This window comes from Lates calcarifer, linkage group LG16_LG22, assembly GCF_001640805.2.
Source record: "Lates calcarifer isolate ASB-BC8 linkage group LG16_LG22, TLL_Latcal_v3, whole genome shotgun sequence".
Taxonomy (NCBI): Eukaryota; Metazoa; Chordata; class Actinopteri; family Centropomidae; genus Lates; species Lates calcarifer.
Window position 1 is genome coordinate 8,925,528 of NC_066848.1, and position 14,154 is coordinate 8,939,681.

The 14,154-nt window shown below is 41.2% G+C and overlaps 1 long non-coding RNA gene across 1 annotated transcript; it reads left to right on the forward strand.

Annotated features, from left to right (window-relative positions):
- The first annotated feature begins 3,019 nt into the window (after positions 1-3,019).
- On the forward strand, positions 3,020-12,661 carry LOC108880365 (uncharacterized). Its single transcript, XR_001960466.1, has 3 exons — positions 3,020-3,455; positions 6,365-6,471; positions 12,334-12,661. It is a non-coding gene; the product is annotated as an uncharacterized LOC108880365 (long non-coding RNA).
- Positions 12,662-14,154: the final 1,493 nt, after the last annotated feature.

Here is a 14,154-nt window from a genome sequence, read left to right on the forward strand (position 1 = left end):
ATAAACAGTTTGCTGATGATGTGCAACTAAACACACACAGCACGGAGAGGGGGGGAATTATCAAATACTGTATGAGGATGTGTCAATGGGTATAGTTTTGTGTGTGTGTGTGTGGGGGGGGGGGGGGGGGTATTCAATCTGGCACAATTACCTGGGGATTCCCTGTCTTAGCCGCATCTTGATGTACCTCTTTCAAGAAAGAATGAGAAATCTCAGTTTAGCGACTGATAAAATGTGTCTTCAATGCCAGAATAAGAAAGATTGCTAAGTGGCGTGGGGGCAAAAGGGGCTGCGTCTGTTTGGCTTTGATTACAGTAAACAGCCGAATGGATCAGCGGTTCACACACACACACACACACACACACACCCACACCCACCCACCCTCTCGCCCATCCCATAATGTCTCTAATCATGGATGTCTTAATCAAACTGAGCAAAACATAAAGAATTGGCTGGCACTCTGGATTAGGTAGCAGGGGTTAGGAATGTGGGGGAAGGGGGATACTCCTTAATGTGGGATGACTAACATCGGCGGTCCGGTGCCAGGAGTATGCCCTGTCCATCTGCCATTCCACCCACCCACCCACCCACTGACACACTAACAGGTGCGTGCACGCAGATACACGTGTGTTTTTTCGTGCACACGCTCAAATACTCCACCCCACACTCTGGCCCTACCCCTGTCCTCACTTAGCCTGGGCAGCAGATGGTGAGGGGTAAGGCTTGTAGCCCCCCCCACCCCCCCACTCCAAGCCACCAGCCCATCACCCCCTATTTTTTCCCCCACGAACACCACCCCACCCCTCTTTGTGTTGTTGAAGAGCCTGAGTGTTGAAAGGCGAGCCCCAGCTTGTCCCCCCCCACACACACACACAAATCCTTGGCTGGCTGCCATTGGCGGGACTCAGTCAGGTGTCCTAATGCTTCAGTTAGGGGAGGAAACGCTGGTTAATCTGCCCATCGCGTGCCACCGGCCATGGCCTGGCCTCTTTGTGTCTGGCACCCCTCTGATCAGTCCCTCCACCCCTTCATCTGTCTTTCCCCCTTCTCTTCCAACCCAGTTTCTCTACCCCAAGACGGTGTCATCCCTTCTTAAAGATCAACCCTTCTTCCCTTTCAGGATGTGTGTTGACTACACTCTTTATTGGACAAATCTAATAGTTTTGACTGTTGTCCTACATCATAGTTGATGGGTCTATTTTTTAACTATTTTATTGTCCTGATCAGTCATTAAACCCTTTTTTATTTTTTGCTGACTCATCATTCGGTTTACTGGTAAATACACTGTACAGGAAAAATGTTGCAAGTAGATTTTACACTTTTCTTTTTTATAACTTCTTTGTTGCTTTTCTTCTACAGTACCTACATTAGTTAAGCTTTTTAGTGCATACTATGCCTTTAACTCTCACCATTATTACATTTTACTGATCGAATTCTTCAGGCTCACTACCCTCTTTGTCAATCCCAAGTCATAGTACATCATTGTGAAATAATGTGGGACAATTATTATATCAAAGTTGTTTCTAATAGAGTGCTTAAAGTCATCAGTTAACATGAAATTGCTGCCAATTGAATCAAGGTGTTAACACATCGATGTATTGTATGAATGGACTGAAATCCACAATTTTAAATGCTTAATCTATAGTGTATGTTCATCTTTTCTTATTTCAGTTTTCAGCCTTTGATGCATAATCACATACACTTTCTCCTACCTCATTATAAATAGGCAGGATCACCTCATACTCCAGGAAGGTGCACTGCTTTGATTAGGATGAATGATGTTTAGATGCTACTCTGAGGAGGTTGATACGGTGTGGTTGCGTAACCAGAGGGGTCATTACCATTTGACCCCTGCTGACCTTCTTTTTGATTGACCCCTGGATTTGGTCACTGCTTCAGAGCACAGGCAGGAGTATAAGGTCAGAGTTCAAAGTGTCCTCAGCTGTGCTGCCATGGAAACGGCAGCATTTGCTCCTCTCATGGTCAGTTTTAATCTAAGGACAGTGGGTCATTTAAAACCATAGAGTTTCATTTGCTGTTATTTTATCTCACCTCTCGAAAGGTTTGGTGTTTACTCTTTTTAAAGCTCTAAAACACGCAATAGCAAAATGTAAGATATCAATCTTTGTGGAGTGATATCAGATTTGGAAATACTGAAATACAGATGTATGTAATACTGATACTTCCTGGTTTGTTTTGAGGATGATGTAGCTGCAAATTCACCCTGTTCGTACAATTGTTTTGAAGTGCTAGTTACATTTGAATGATTAGTTCTTTGTGTTTTATCTGCTCTTTCTGTATTTGACATACTGTCTCAGGGTTTCTATCACGTGTGCTGTGTGCAGCAAAGCAGAGATCCCCCTTCTTGTGACCAAAGCTTCGGAGTCCGCCATTGTGGTCAATCGAAACACACCCGTGGTTTGTTTTTCCACTTCCTGTTTGTGACCGTTGTGAAGGGTTTCCTTGCAATCAGCGCTGCGGCGGAGGGGGGGGGGGAGAGAAAAATCAATACTTTCAATGTAACGTGTGGCCAATGGAATAAGGGAGTGATTTATGTAGGGATGGCTACTCCCCAAATCAGATGGGATTTGTGTTTGGTGGCTGGATAAGTGGAAGGGGAGGAGGGGTGGTGGCACAGCAACCCAGTGCAAGAAGAACTATAAAAGGTTAAAAAAGTGTGCTTCGCTGCTGTTGATCGTGGCACCACTCCTCTCCTCTTCCCGCTGTCCCTCTCCTCTCTTTTCATCTCTCTAACGCACCATGCTCTCTGACTGTCCCGCTTAATCTTAGCACTGTAGTATTATGAGACTAAAGACCGACGGGACACACACACACAACACACACATACATATACACACACACACACACACCAGGAGTTTAGCAGGTTGTGGACCACCAGCCAGAAACAGCATATGTCCCTCTCCTCTTCAGATTAATGGGAGCATGTTAATATTACCATACAGTCAGAGAGGAGGGGATAGGGGCAAGGGGTAGGGAGGGGTGGGAGATGAAAGGTAGAGGGAGAGTGTAAGAGCCTTGCAGACAGACTAAGATTCAGAGGGACGCACGAGGCAAGAGGAATGAGAGCAAGTCTGCAAGGGAAGGAGGGAGAGAGCAAGTCTTGGAAAGAGACAGAAAGATGGAAGTGTGGAGGCGGGAAAGAGCGAGAGAAGCGAGGACATAACAACCATAGAAAAATGTGTGTGTGTGTATGTGTGTGTGTTTGCTTTATTGCAGTGGCCCCACCTACCCCTCCATCCTGTTAAGGAGGCACAGTCCTAAGGAGGAGGGGTAGGATCCCCTCCCTCAGCCACCGACACACACACATACTCTCTCTCCGGCTCATACACACACACTGTGCTCCGTGAGGGAGCAGTCGCTGAAGAGCTCTGGATAGACCATGCATGGTTCTGCAGGTGTCCCACCCTTCTCTCATCACACTGATGCTTTATAAGGTACTATTACAATTTGTTTCTTTCTCCTTTCTACCATTTCTGCTTATCCTTCTTCAGTTTTCTTTGGTTTGCGCTTTCTCCTTCTTCGCTCGAAGATTTCCTCTCTTCATGTGTCAGAGTAATCCGTGAGCCTCTGCTGCTAATGTGTATGTGTTTGTGTGAGACTGCATGTGCGTTTGTGTGCCACTGAATGCATGCTTGTATGCTTGTTTACAAGCTCTACTGTAGCCGCAGGTCTCCCAACTTTAGCAGAGTGGATTCTATTAGCTACATGTGTTTCAGCTCGATTTTATTTTATTATCCCGTAATGCTGTTTTCAAAACTAATTTTATAGGGGTCATGGCTTTGGCTGCTTGTTGCATAATTTAGTCTTGCATTTTATTATTTTTATTGGCACTCAACTCTTAAGGGTAGAGGGAGACAAAGCGCATTGTGTATGCCCTGTGTACACCCTCTATATGTGTATTCATGATGTTTGGGTAGAGGCTTTCAGTCAAATCAAGTCTAGTATTAAAAAAAAAAAAAACATGGCAGCATCTTTGCTCTAACAGAGTATTGTGGGTTTTTTTGGGTGCAATGCTAATGATGGTGAGTGTAAAAGAGTTGGAGATGAGCAAATTGTGAATTTGGGGAGTTGTACTTCATCTTTTAATGGTTTTCACATTGCACAGTATTCTTTGAATTGCAACACAATTTAAAAAACTACTGGTCATTTGAGTTGTGGCCATGATACATATTGTTTTCTTTCCCTCATAAAAAGTAGTCTTAGTTAGTCTCAATTAATCAAAGGCCAAACTGAAATCGAAATAAGGGAGCAGCAAAAACGGCTAATAATCCTGTAACGTGCAGTGTGTGTGTGTTTGTGTGCGCGTGTGTGAGAGAGAGACAGAAAGAGCACATGTCTTGCATGTAACGTGCTATACTGGCAACCACCCCAGTACACCCCTCTTCTGTTACTATACTAGAGATGGTGGTACAGTGTAAAGCAGCTCTCCTTTAATATACTGATGACAATATTCTTTATGGACATTTTATTTCTATGTTGAGTAGAATCTTAAGTTCTATATTTATTATATTTTCTACATTTTAGCATATATTCTGTATATTTGAAATACTGAGTTTTAACATGATTTTACGGGGATGACTAAGCTAAAATGCCCATATTATTTTGCTGAGGTTTAGCCTAATCAATAGTTTAAGAATTTCTTTAATGAATAAGACATTTGGCTCACTTTCGTTGCTCCTGTGGTTTTTTTGTGTTTTGTTTGAGACACAATAATGACCGTACACTCTACAAATTCAGGACAGTCCCACTCGTGTTGTTAGTGGTTTTCAAAATCTGTCCAGGTCATTTCATTGTTTGGAAATCAAATTGGCGATCATTTGTTCAAACAAACCTGATGAATAAACTCCAAATCCATCCTGGAAATCTGTTCCTTCCACAATATGTCCCCCTCATCCCTTTCTTCTGCTCATCTTTTAGGTTAAAGCAGCGTTCTCTCCCCCCTTTTTTAGGCTTTTATTGACCTGTTAATAGTATTATCCACAGAGCGTGTGGCAGGGCCAGGGTCACATCCCTCTAGGGTTTGGATGGTCAGCCCCTCTGGCCACAGTTTGGTCAGAGAGCAACCAATAGGACCTTAGCTGTGGTCATCCTTCAATCTAGCTCCTTTCACAGCAGAGGTCACACAAGTCAAAGGGTAATAAGTTTAACCCCTTGAGGGGTGAGAAGTCAGAGGTCACAAACAAGGCTATAGGGAGAAGGTTTGCATCATCAATCAGTGGCACTCCTGGTTATATCTGTGTATATTGATGACACAAACTCGTTTTTGCCAATCTCATTTGCATGGCCTGCCAAGCACAAAGGACAGCGATTACAGTCATCTAAATGTGAAGGAAAGTAACATCGGTACTGTGAAGGGCCTGGGTAGTGTCAGGTTTTAGTACCATTTAGCTCATACAATAATATATATTTTAACCTTTCCTTGTGTAGTTTTAACCCTCTTCATTATGCAGGCATTTAAATAGAATCCTGGTTAGTGTTTGTAAATGCCATCCACTTTTACAAATGGTAATGCGGCTCAGTCGATTTCCTCACAAAACGGCTGTGAAGAAGAAAATATATTTTCTTTGTAGGAATCAGGTGCTCTGATAATTTTCTTACTGCCTCAAATATTCATCAGTGCTAAATGTTACATTACAATGAGACCATAGAGAACATCTTTCAGTATTCAGCTAAATTAAACTACTGTGTACCCTATATTATCCCACATGTAGACTGGTTATCTGCATTAGATGTGTTTAATACCATGCAGCATTGAACAGAAACCACTTAAAACAAGGGCTATCAATATTTTGGTATGATAGCTTTATGTGAATGATCATAGGTTCGTTTGAAAGGGTGTGGCCTTTTTAATGCATTTCCCCAATTTTCTGCCAGTGGAAATCGTCTCAGCCTCATGAGTATTGTTTTGAATACATGTAATTATACAGGCTTCAATTGGGATTTTATTAAAATAATGTCCCACAATGTTAGTATGACATTTTCTTGAATTCTGCTGCAGATGAGCAAGTGTATCCCTCCTTGTAAATCTGAAATGGTGCTGTGCTGATGTTTCCTCTCCCTGGCTGATGTTAGCGATGTGTCAGCATTAAGCTAGGCCTGCCTGCTAGGCTGCTGGGGCCGTGGTGGCGACCAGCCCAGCCTGGCCAAAAGCCAGACCAGACATGTCTTGGCACCATACAACAGAGACGTGACAGGATCAAGGATTGGGGCAAATATGTTCATAATGTATGCAGTATTGTTGATCCATGTTATCAACAAAGTATAACAATCTGTATGTTATGTACATTGGGTTTTAATGATCAAAGATTTTTTTCCCCCCATTTTTTTCTGTTTGATTCAACAGTGTACGTTGATGGGAGGGAGAAATAATAGACGAGATCAGGGGATGAAAGAGGACAAGCGACAAAGATCCCAGGTCGGTCTCCAAACCAAGATGTCGCAGTTAACATGGTATGGTCCCTCACCAAATGAGCCACCATGATGAGTCTTATGTGTGTATTACTTAAAGGCAGGCTCCACGTGCACATTACATACATGGGTTGTGGTGGTTATGTGTTATGCACACTATAGGATGTGTGCATGCCATTAAGTGTGTGAATAAGAGAGATGTACATGTTGCTCAGTCAGCTATTGCACAGACAGAGACCATCAATCACAAATGCACGGTGAGCCGCATTGCTCTTTTGCTGGTCCCTCAAGTCCTTTCTCTGGGCTGGAATTACACAGCACTTTACCTGCAGCACTGCATTTTTCTGGACTTTGTCTTAACCCTGTGCCGTAACTCATGCAACACATTTGTGCGGTGCCATGTCTTTTTAAACTGTGACGAGAGTTTAAATTTTATGTCGTAATGCACCTCATATTCACAGTAAAATACAAATAATTTCCTCTCTGTCTGCCAGGATTTGATTCTCTAGTTGTAGTAATATCTGCACAAAGTGTGGTCTGTAATGTTTGTGGCTTCATGCTGTTTAAAATAAGACAAATTTACTATAAAACACAATGAGGGACAGGCTGCTTCTTGCATTTTCAATAACATCACTCATCAGTACAAACACTTCTGTACACACAGTTAGCAGTATGATTACAACATGTGTTAACTGCTACCTCACTGTAAGTACTGCACGCCAACAGAGATTCATCTCCATACCTGCTTGGCATCTTGTTTCTCTGCATGTACCTGATGTCAGTTGTTAAAGAGCTCTGCATGTGCCTCACCCTCATATGAACTGCCTGTTTATTTTTGACCACTATCATATGCACATTTTCCTTTGCCTGTCTTTTACAACCATTATAACAGTTATATATCTTCTTATAAATTGCTGTTTTGAATTATTTCAGAAACAATTTTATCAACATATTTCATTAAACTATGTAAGGCTCACATCAGATTATCTGTAACTCTATGGTATGGACAGAGGCCAGGTGTATTTGATAGATGAGCGTAAAGACCTTGGGTTTTGGATAAGAGATGAGGTCGAATATGCTGAGGGCTCTATGCATTTTGCAATACTGGCAAGGGTTTTGGAGAGCGCGTGTGATAAGCAGCAGGTGGACTGGTTATTGTTGTGATAAGAGCAGGAGATCGATCATGTGGTCAAGGTCTTGTCTTTCAGGCATAGTTTGATCAGCTGAAAGGTTCACTTCACATTTATCTCCTGAACTGCAACAGTAGCTAGCTACTTACTTGTGGAAAAAAGCACACCATACATAATTATTCAACAGGGGGTAAAATTTACCCACCTTTCTAAAACTAGTCTTATTTGTTCAATATACTCTGGTAAGTGTGGATCTTTTGATTCTGTTTCAGCCTCTTAAAATGTGTAGAATAATAGAATAGAAAAAGAGAACTGTTTATTAAAGTTTAATTAGTGTTTAACTGTATTGAGCAGGGGTAGAAGTATCAATTTAGGTACCTACATTTTTTTCTGAGATGAATGTAGAAAGAAACCTGCCCTCTGATGAGGTCTTACTGAAGTGATACAGTGCCTGTGTTGACAAGAAATGCTCTTTGTAAAGGTCAGATATTACTGCTTGCTATGTTGTGATGCGGCCAATAAAACAGCCAATAACTGACCCTATGAAACATGCACTAATGAGAATGTTTTGTCAAGGGTTTTATCCTCAGGATTGAAAACATCTCTTTTAAAGTAATAAAAATAACCCCTCAGCCTTATTCATGAAACTGTGAAACTACACATTTAAGTAATGTCTTAACCAGGAACTCATAATTGAATAGTTATTTAAAAAAAACTCATCTTCATAAGAAAACTTAAGGTTAGATATGAGTGAAGTTCCCTTTGCTTATGTTGGGATCTGCAGGTTTGAAAGTATACATCCCCGTAGTCCGAGGTGAGCAATGTGCTCACATTGTTAACACTCTCATAGATGTACACTATACACAGTAGTTAACTCACACAATGCCACAGTGTTTGTTATCACATTCCCAGAACTGTGGTGTGTTTTTTTTTCTTCAGCTCATAGAGGAGCAGAGAAGGCTCCTCATTAGAGGAACTTGTTTTTATGGTTCATTCTTAAACATGACTCAACATTTTAAAAAGCAACAGCTTTTACATACAGTCAAGTGTTCAGGTTAACAAGGCAAGTTGATTATGACGAGATCTAAAATTTAATATCACGTCATGACTGTGTATTTTTATGAGTCAAAAATAATCTCACCACTTAAATGTAACTGGTTAATTTTGAGTGTTTGTGTTTATAAATGAGGTGCATGTTTAAGAACAGAGCAGCAGTACTCTTTTGAGGAGAGGCTTTGAATTAACATTCAATTGTTTGTCTTGGAAGTTTTGGGAAAAAAAAATTGTTGCTTCTTTATGTACGATTTGGTGATACTGGCAAGGCCACATTCAGTGTCTGTGCTGTTTGTTAAATCAAGGTGATGAACAGGGACCTTGAAATGACCAGAGGCCTATGACAGGATGCTCCCTGAGAAAAGGCCAGTCCTCCAATGAGCCTAGATTGACTCCCCACTCATTTACATGAGACATAAATTCACATTCAAATGGTAGAAAATTGCTTGGGTGGCTGATACACTGGGGCATATGAAATTATAATTGTAGTCGGCCGTGTATGTGCGTGTGTGGGTGATATAAGATTGAATAGATGTGTGGAGGAATTATGCGTCCAATAACTGAGATGAGATGTAAATATGGTCAGGACAGTCAGTAGTCTGATGTGCCATCGGCCCATTTCATCTGGAACTGCAGTGCAGGGGCTAAATGGCAGCCAGTCCCACACTGAACGTCTGGCAAATTAAAACTGGTCTCCACAGTCCTACAGTAAGTTTATGTGAAATTAAGTATCTAGTCTAAACGGTGTGTTTGGCTGCCCGCAGATCATTTCTGTATAGGTATAGGTACGATTAGCAGGGCTGCAACTAATGGTTATTTTATTATTGATTAATCAGCAGATTATTTTCTCATTTAATTGTTTGGTCTATAAGATGTCAGAGCTTCAGTTCAAAACCAAAGATATTCAGTTTACAGTGATACTAAACACAAAGCCAGCAAATCTTGACATTAGACAGGCTGAGATAAGAGAATATGTGGTATTTTTTCTTAAAAAATATTTAATTGATTATCAAAATAGTTGATTTTTATATCAATCAATTAATCGACCAATCACTCTATAGTAATTATGGTGTATAAATAACTGTAGACGCCCACTGAGGGAAATTCTTTACGAGAGGAATCACTGAAGATGTTTACTTTAGTTAAATATAAGACATTCTACCTGTTTTTATGTAAATCTTACTGTCCTTACATTTGACATAAATGACTCTGCAGTAGATGAAACCACCTCAGACTCTATGTAGCTTGTACTATTGCAGGTTGCTGCCTTTTACTCTGCCAAAGACCTCATCATGCTGTCCCTCTTTCCCTCCCTTTCTTTGCACTGTTTTTTTTCATTCACCTCTACAGTAGGGCTCCTTTAACAGAAAGGCTGGGACAAATACACATGTCACATCAGTTCATGGAGATCCCAATTGTTTTTAGTCAGTGTGCACCTCAGAGGTCTATGGGTTGCCTGTGTTTCTCAGCATTCCTTTGTATACGCAAATGCAACCCCACATCATTTCACACAACTCCCGCACACCATGCTGCACATGCATTCACATTTACAGACTCTATATATTGTACATCTCCATTTTTCTGTATACACTCTCACACACCACACTGTTTTCTATCTGCATGTCACCACATGTCATTCAGTTCAAACTGGACCATCAACAAACAGTACAATATGGCTCACCAGGAGGCCCCTTACAGACCTGTTTCATAATTTGGGCTACTCTGTCCATTGTATCGGCCTCCTTTGATAAATTTACCTCCAACTGATACAATGCGTCAGTCTTTTTGTTTGAGGAAGACAATTGCTTGTACAGTGAAGGCCCAGGGCCTTAATGAAGTGCTAAAGCACACACATTGGCTGCAGGGCACAAAGGTCACTTTTGCTCTTAACATTAAATGACAGCTAACGGAGCAGACAACACTGTGAAGGGATTAAGACTAAAGTTTATATGGTGATATCATTATTTTATTGTTCAGTTCTGTATGTGGAAGTCAGTAAAGCGTAAAATGAATTTGTTCAAAATTGAATTTAGAGTAGCCATTGATGAGTCACAGTGAGGGACTAAGTTAGAAAACAATGATTTGTGGTTTAAATAGGTTGTGTCAGACCAAAAAATTGCAGCAGGATCTTGACCCCCCCCCCACCCCATGCTATCTCCAGACCTTAAAAAGGTCAAATATGGGTGTTTGAGTATTATTATTATTATTTGCAAAATCAAAACTAACAAAAAATTTGACAGGACATGTAATTTGAGGCCATGTAATAGTAAAGCAGTGAATCTATTCAGGGGTCACTAGTATCAGCTTAGCTTGACCATTTCTTCCTTTTTCCTCTTAGTCTTTTCTCTTCCCCTCTCAGAGTTCTAGTTGTTTTGCTCTTTATTGTGAAGTTTAACTACACAGCAGGACTAGTAGATGCCCAAGACCCAGACTACACCTATTAAAAAAACTTTTACAGCAACTTTTGTTAAAGTCTTCAAAGAAATCTCACACATTTCCTTTTGAAAACCAAATCATGTGGATTACCAGCGCTGATATTGTTTGCATAACATTTAACCTGTATAGCTTTAAAATGTTTGACTGTACACTTAGCTTTTACTGAAAATGGAAGTGTTATTTTGAATTCAGGGACTTGATATCAGATGTCTAGAATTATCTATATTTTCCCTTTAATAGCAGTATTGAATGATTTTTATGCTAAACTGTTGGGGGACAGGTTGGGGGGGCCTCATGATGTTGGGACAGATGGCATTTAGCTCTAGCTGTGCTGAGCTCAGTGGGACCCGAAGCTTAAGAGGTTAGGCCTGTCAAAACCACTCTGTTCATTCACTGCCTAACAAAGTGTGGACTGTCAGCCTGTTCCGTTTAATAAACTTAAGATTTTTCTTTTGTCAACGCCTGAGCAACACTTTGCAACTCGATGACCTGAATATCCCAACATGCATCCAGGCTCAATGGAAAAGATGGCACCTCTGGCAAAAGAGTTTCCAAAATGTGTGGACATATGTCCGATGTGGTCAGTTAAATTGCAATAGCTAATAGGGATTTTTAATTAAACATAATAAGGGTCTAGAGGCTTTTTCAGCAAGATGTATGTATGACCATGGTGAATATGTGGACATATTACATGTGATATTATCTTTGGTAGAATCCAGCATTACCATTGTCTAAAAAACCTCATAGACAAAATGCTGCTCACTATCACATGTATCTCATATTTCTGATACACAAGTTCTACAAATCTTAGCATAAATTACATTTTTGGCATTTTTCTCTTCATCATATAGTTTACAATGCAGATATAGACAGGAAGCATTGGCAGAGAAAGGAAATTAAGAAAGGTATTAGAGTAGAATCAAACCAGGGTCATTGGTATTATATTGTATGAGTCACTAGGGCACCAGGATGCCCCATATTCAGAATTTTTGTGCTACACTTTGAATCAAGTCCTCATATAATGTGAAATTATTCAAAGCATCAAACTTCACCACAAGAGGGAGACATACTGTAACATGCTGAGTGAGATTCTCCACTGTACTGTACACTGCCCACATAGGACTACAATGCGAATCTGCACTCAAAACGTCATAAGCACAACTGACACATAAAGTGTGTCAGAATATCCTGAACTGTCATGTGGTCATGCAGGATTGTTGAGTAAATATCTTTGATTTTGTCATCTCGTCCTGCTCTCTCTCCCCCCATCTCTCAATTTGTTCAGTGCTTGTTGGGGTCAAAGGCTGACGGCTGGTGAGTGGTGACCTGAGTGAGAGGCCTGGGTGACATCTGACCTCTAACTGGGTGTGCAGCTGACTCCGGAGGATACAGCTCAACAATGGGAGGCACGTGCCTTGGCCTTGTCACCATGGTAACGCAAGACCTTTTGGAACGGTAGGGGGGTATGGTCAAAGCTTGGTCTTTATCCTGATCTGTGTTAACCATCTGCTGCCAATTGACTCTTATAGATATAACACATACCCACCACAGAACAGTGTGTGTGTGTGTGTGTGTGTGTGTAAGAGATGGGACACAAGTGAGGAATCTATAGGCTGACTGGGTAATCTCTGCAGGCAACTGTGATGGTGCTTTATATTTTCACAATCACCTGGAGAGATTCTGCAGTTTGTCTAGAAAAACTCCATAACTTGATACCCTAAACTGTGTGTTTATTTCATCTCACATCACACACCATATAAACTATGAAGCTTCTGCCAAGTGTCTGAACTACACATTTCATTTTTCATCGTAGAGTTTTCTGCAACATGTTAGGAGGAGACCAAGTTGTTTACCAAAGGTTGGCTCAAAAACCGCCTGCCTACCTGAAACAGTGATCAAAGAGGATTTCACACTCTAAGTTAAGGTAATGATCATTGCACAAGAGAAGAAATGTAGTCATGTGACAGTTTTGCTTAATCTTTTTATGCCTGTTACAATTCAAAACAGTTAGTGATTGGTTAAAAGAAGAAAAAGGGGAAGATTATTGAATTACAGTCCTGAATAAGGGCCAACAGGTGCAGTCCACCTGGAAGAAAACGTGTTTCACACTTAATACTTTGCCTCTTTGATACCATGCAAGCTGCACACTCACCACAAATAACCACAACCACCCCGATCCTGCAACCATCCTGCGACCTCCGACCACTCAGCAAAACTTACATATACAAACTATTCCTCTCCATATTTAGCGTAATGTAATATTTGGCACACTAGGCATTTTTTTCCTCATTAGCACTGCCAATCCTCCTGTTTCTCGCCTGAGTCCCCCACCCCCACCCCCTTCCCACCCCCCTCCTCTCTCTGATTTTCCTATCTCATCCACTTCTCCTTGTGTTCTGCTGTGTTTTGGTGAAATCTCAGCTGGCAACTGTGAGTCGTTCACTAGCTGCTCTCACAATGGCCTCTGGGATTATGCTAAACACAGCGCCTCGGCTGCTCTCCCCATCGACCGGCGTCAGCGACGCCCTTTGGAGCACTCAGGAAAGAGATGGAGGGCTCTCAATGAAGATGTCACTGCAATTACACAAGCGCGTTTCACAGACACCCTCTCTGTCTGCTCTTCCTCTTCTCGCATCCCCCTTCCCCACTTTTTAAAAATTTCTTTTCGACAGTCTTTTGAAGTGCTGCCTCATCTCTTGCAGCTCTTTCATAATGCATGCCCATTTTGAATTTGCATGAATTCACTTTCCAGATGCTTCTGCTGCCATCTTGACTTACAATGATGTGTAGTGTACAGTATTGGCTATTGTATTATGGGAGGGTGAAAAGAATAATAATGGCTTGTTTTTATGAGTTTGGGATATTTTTGTATCATTCCTCTCACCACTCAAAGATATTGCAGAGGGACCTAAATGTGTTGTAAACTATCTAGCTTTTGTTGCCCCTGCAGTGATGTTGGGGTGAAGAAGAGCTTTCTGATGTGGATGATACTGCATCAGGAACTGATTGGCTGATGCTCAATAGCCAACAGTACCTGATGCATTGCCTTCAGCATCGAAAGAAACGTCACAAAGTACTGGCTCTGAAAAATGTATTCACTAGTGTA